Genomic DNA, 6000 nt, shown 5'->3' on the forward strand with positions numbered 1-6000 from the left:
ATTATTTTTGTTATTTTTTTTGATTTAATGTATTTAAAGATTTAATATGAATATTATTAATAAAATAAATAATGTAAAAAAATACTATTGAGGGTGTAACACACACTATTTGGGACGGGATGTGTGGGAAGTATGGGGTTTTGGGGGAGGGGGTGTATTAATACCCGGGTATACATTTTAATACCTGGGTATTACGTTTTTTAAAATGTACTATTAATTTACATTTATTATAAAAAAAGGACTTCATTATTCTTAAGGGTGCTACATGCACTCTGTGGCACAGGATGTGTGGGAAATAGGGGATTTGGGTTGGGGGTGTATGAATACAGAGACATACATTTGAATACCTGGGTATTAATTTATTGTACTTTTTATATTAATTTTAATAATGTAAAAAAATAAAAACAGTACTCTTGAGGGTGTAACATCCAACCTCTGGCATGGGATTTGAGGGAAATAGGGGGTTTGATTGGAGTAGTGTATTAATGCCCACATATTGTTCTTAATACCTGAGTATTAATTTATTATAATTTTTTATATTAATTTTAATCATTTTAAAACAAAAGCAAAACCTATGAGGGTGTAATACTCACCTTCTAGCATGGGATGTTAGGGAAATAGAAGTTTTGGGTGGGAGAGTGTATTTTAATACCTAGATAATAATATATTATTATTTTTTATATTAATTTTAATCATTTAGAAAACAGTTGAAAGAATACTCTTGAAGGCATAATACCCTCTGGCACGGTATGTTAGGGAAATAGGGGGCTTGGGTTGGGATGTGTATTAATACCGGTATTAATTTAAATACCTGGGTATTAATAAAAAAAATAGGAAAATACATCAAAATTGATTAGCATGGAGTACACTAAAACAATTTTTTTAAATAAATAGTAAAAATGAAACACATATTTACAAGTGAATCAACATTTATATTTATTGAAATATTTTTTAGAACACGTAAAACAAATGTAAAAAGGTATATTTATTTTTAAAAAACATAACCGTGGTTAAAAAATATATAAAACATTTCGGAAAATAGGTTAAATATTTTTTTTAAAAATATTTATACAAATAATGTAATATTTTGTAAATATTTTTTTACAGTGCTTTCCCACACTTTCCATAAAAGTCAATGGGAGAAATTGTCCTTTTTCCTTCAGAATTGACATACGTGATTGTGTGTCTGTTTTTACAGCTGGTGGAGCGTTGCGGTCAAGATCGGAAGCATGGAAGAACTGTGGTCAGGTAAGACAAACTTAATTTAATAAACAGAGATTGTGGGTGTAATACTTTATTGTAAGGAGAGAGGAGGGAGGTAATTAGATGGATGGTAGTACTAAGATGTATGTTTTGAATGTTTTCACCACCATTTTAATTCCTATGCAGGTAGCGGTTGTAGGGCCACGTCAGTAAGATTGCTTTTTTTTTACACATTTTGTTTAAAAAAATTAAGTTTAAAGAAAGATTAGGATTTCTTTTAAACCAAAGAGAAAAAAAAGCATTATATATAATGTTTAAAATATTTTGCGACGTGTTCTTTAAACAAAGTATACCATATTCACAGCACTCAGAGCACACAGAAGTTTGGGCAAAATGGTTGCCTTGGATCTCGCATTGGATTTTGTGGACATTTTGGAATTTATTTTGTGGATTTTTGGTTTATGCTGGATTTTTGGAGCATGATGAACTTTTGTCTTTTGGATTTAGCAAATCGTTTGCAAGAATATGGATGGATTTCAATCATATGGACAGTGGATTGTACCAATGGATTTTTTGTTGTGTTTTTTTGCCAAAAAACCCTACTTTTTTAATTGTTTTAGATTACCCAGTAAGTTTTCCAGCAGTGATGTTGTTGGAAAATATGGCTATACCAATCTGTGTCTCCTTTAAAGTGTACAATGGGTTATGGTTTGCTTCATGGGTTGGGGTTTTGAAATTTTGGATTACTGGAGTACAGAAGATTCTCGGTAAAGGGTGATTGTTTACGAATCACCAAGAGTTGAAAAAAGAAGACAACTCCAGGTAAGAACCCTAACATTACTTTAATTTACAAAAATAATTTTAAAAATGTCAATCTAATTTTTAAAAAAGAATTGCAAAACAGGCAAGCAAGATAGAATAGGTATTAGTGTCAGTTAGAAATTTAGTATGCATGCAATATTCTCTGGTCTGAAGCCACTATCAACAAAAACTGTTGAATTTCTCCCAATAGGATCTCTGACATTTCTTTTGGAAATTTGTGGGTTCAGACTACCAGTCAATTATTGCGCTATTCTCATTTCTTGTCAACTTTTCTCCTTCATTTAAATTTCCAAGAAATGATAAAAGTTTGATGAGGCTTTCCAATTGATTTGTTGAAGGAGTAGTGCCATTCCTCTATGTCATTATTAGTCTTTGCGCAGGTCGTGTAACAGTTCCACCAATTCAAAGGAAACCTTGGATTTCTCCTATGACCGGCTTGCTTAGATGGTCAATCCATGTGTCCTCAAAGTAATTCAGTAATTTGTCTTAGTTTGTTGTAAAATACTCAGAATCTGTAATTGATGTGTAGTATTCATCCATACTATCAGGAGGTACAAACAGTTTGGGCCTGATTACGATGATGGGGAGACTGCCACAGACAGGCTGTCGGCTGCGGTCTCCCAGTCATCGGAGACATGTTGCTCGCCATATTACAATGGGGGCGGGGTGATGGAGGTCGGACTTTCCGATGGGCTCCTTGAGCCCGCCGGTATGGTGGAGGGGCTTGTAGTCCCTACCATGTTGGCGGTGCTTGCCAGGCACCACTGTAGGAATTACAATGTACCTTTCCACCTGCCTTATCAGGGAGGGTAACCCGCCACGAAAAGGCTGGCGGAAATGGACTTTGGGGGCCCATAGCAGGTCCCCTTTCCCCTCTGGCCCTTGAATTTGGGTGTTGGGGGGCACCTACGGTGCCCCTCAACATATCCCTGCTCCATGTGATAGGCACCGCATAGTGCCTACCACGTAGTGCAGGGATATGTGTGGGGTGTCTATTTTGTCTTGCAGCGGTGCTGCAGAGCGCAGCACCCGCTGCAATACAAAACATGGGCAATGCGACCGCCGCAGTGGCGGTCACATCGTAATTTGCCCTGTGGGAACGCCGCCTTGTAGGTGGGTCGTCCCAAATACGATACAATGGTAAATGGACTGAAGTCTGTTTCATCATAATGACCCCCTTAGGTTCTTTAACTCATACTGCAGTTTACTGTCTGAAATATAATCCTCAGCTAAAGATGTTTTTTAAATTTTTTTCTAATAGGCCTGTGTAAAGTGAAAAGAATACCCTTGATTTTGGGTATCGGGATACATTTTGGTTATGGTGTTATTCATAGGTAATTAAAAATCAAGTATCACTTTTCTAGGACTTTAATTGTGTGTTTTAGATTCTACCACTGTTAAAAATATAGTGTATGTTGAGGTTTGCTTATCAAGGAGTAAATAGTACGCTATATGATCTGTAGTGTTATTATTGTTGGCGTGAATATTGTATATTTGGGTGAATGGATGAGGTGTGGATTTAAAGGTACCATCCATCATCCAAATATCACTAGTCTCCAAATTTGCAAGGATATGGGGCGTGCTAAAGATTAGTATATTTGGGGGGCATGGCTTGCTGCGAAGCGGAATGGCCGCTCCTTGAGTGTGCCCCGCCGGCCGGGATAAAATCCTGTTAAAACCCTGCACGACGGATCGTCTGTCCGCTGCCCAAGACAGCTGAAAAAATAGCGGATGGTCTGGTGATCGTTCGGCGAAAGTTTTGCCACCCTGGCTGCATTAGATCTTTTGATATGTGCGGAACTGCGGAGGCGTGGGGTCGCTGAGGTACCGTGCCGCACTGGAGCCAGGACGTGCTGAAATTGAACCCGTGGATGTTGAGGATACGTGGGCCTCGACCCGCTGAGAGGAGCCCTGCCCATGAGCTGCAGGCGCATCAAGACTTGTGATATAGGCGGAGCTGCGGGGGCGAGAGGTCGCTGAAACACTGAGCTGCGCTGGAGTCGGGACACGCTACAATTGAGCCCGCAGCTGTGGGAGATACGTGGGCCCATACCTGCTGCAGGAAACCTTGACTGTGAGTTGCGGTGAGCGTCCCCGGACTGGAACAGCGGCGCCCGATCGAGTGTGGTGTGTGAGCCTGCTGCTGAGGAGAGGTGAGACACAGCTGCGACCCTTTCACCGGAGGCCCCGTAAGTGAAAACCTTGTGCGGGGCTGGGGTGATCCTGCTGCGGGCCGGGTGCGCCGCGTGGACGCCTCCTGCCCGCCACCGCTGATAATTGTGAGGAGGCTGTCGGGGTTGCGGGACGGCGTCTACCGAAGGAGAAAATGCTTTGCCTGTGGTTACCGCCCGGCTATTGGCGCCACCGTGCTTGGTCTGCAGTCGCATCAAGGACGGGATTGTGTGGCGTCCCCTGCCGGCAGCTGGTTACTCCCTGGGGCTCCCTGGAGAGTCCCTTATTGCTAAACTGCCTGGCGAGAAAGGCTGGAAGTGAGTTGCCACGCCAAGTTTGTTGTGTTGCCACTGGTGACCCACTACTTCAGCGGTGTGAAGTTGGACCTGACTGTCCAAGGGGGCACTACAGTGGACCTGCTCGGAGGGTGAGTCGCGTCCACCTACCGAATACCCTGCAGCCTTGTGTATTGTTTATGTGATAGAGTGGGACAGGTGTGCCGCGCTGAGGATATTGGACTCCGGGTTGAGGCGGGTAGTATCCTATGGTAGTGGTGGAACTGTGAATACTCGGCTCCTCGCTTGGGAGACTACCGGAAGGGTTCGCAGTGTGGATTGGTGACGTGAGAACGCCCCTTGGACCTGGACTGTGCAGGAATGGGGCCCGAGCGGGAAGCTGCGAGTGGAGGGGCGGGCAGGTGTGACCACCATCTTGCCCCCGTACGATAGGAGGGGGGGGCGGCTAGATACATCTGGAAGATCCTTGGTCCCGGCCTGCTTGTCTGCCCTGATCCAGAGTTGATTAGAGAAGTGGGTAACCCAATATACCCTTGCGGGATCGGGCAGACAAGATATAGTTAAGGAAAAGTTCCAGCAAGGGATTTATTTAAAAGTTTTTGTAAAAACAGTATGATAGAGTCTTTATTACTTGAGACTTTTCGACTAAAACAATCAGTCACTGTTGTAATTATTGATATTTTTGCTTAAGACCTCATAGAAGCTACCACACTAGCCCTGAGGAAATACACTAAAAGAAATGGTAAGTCTGTTCAACAAATGAAGTTCAAAGAGTAATAAGAAGCAACACAGGAAATTATTTTTAAAGAAACTTATTATTTATGTCTTCAAATCAAATTCAAATTTTGCAAGGGTTCATGATCAAAATAGATGCACAAAAATCTTAGGTATAAGGAAACGACAAAATCAATCCATCAATGCATAAGAAAAACAGTCCAGTCTGTAAATCAAATAGAAATTGACCCCTTATAAGAATAAACAGAAAGTCAGATGCAGAGTGTAGACATAGACTGATGTGTCGACGTTTCAGTCTCACAAGTTTTATCCAAAGACCATCATCAGGACGATAGGTTTTAAATGCAGTACGAATGACCCGTATAAAATAATTAAATCATGAAATTAATAACACATCCTTTTTAAGTGTTGCTGACATATAGTCATCAGATCCATGTATCCTTTTAGTCTATTTACATTACAAAAGCATATGTAAAAATTGTAGCTTCACAGACTAGTCAGTGTGGTGACAAAGAATGCTGGCTTACAGAATACAATTTGGGATAAAATCTAAGAATCCATTCAACGTAGATCAATTGGATAACTTACTTATAGTAAAACAGAGAAAGCACAATGAATATTCTGAAGTGCAGTTCAACTTGTGAATTTGTACCCTGTGGGAAACAAAAATAAACGAAGGGAGATCTCACTTATTTGTTCTAGTACATGCTAGTAATCTTTTTAGCTTGTCTCTACATTTTAAAGGAATTATTGTTATTTTTACCTCAGAGAT

Source organism: Lissotriton vulgaris, chromosome 1_1 (genome assembly GCF_964263255.1).
Source record: "Lissotriton vulgaris chromosome 1_1, aLisVul1.2, whole genome shotgun sequence".
Taxonomy (NCBI): domain Eukaryota; kingdom Metazoa; phylum Chordata; class Amphibia; order Caudata; family Salamandridae; genus Lissotriton; species Lissotriton vulgaris.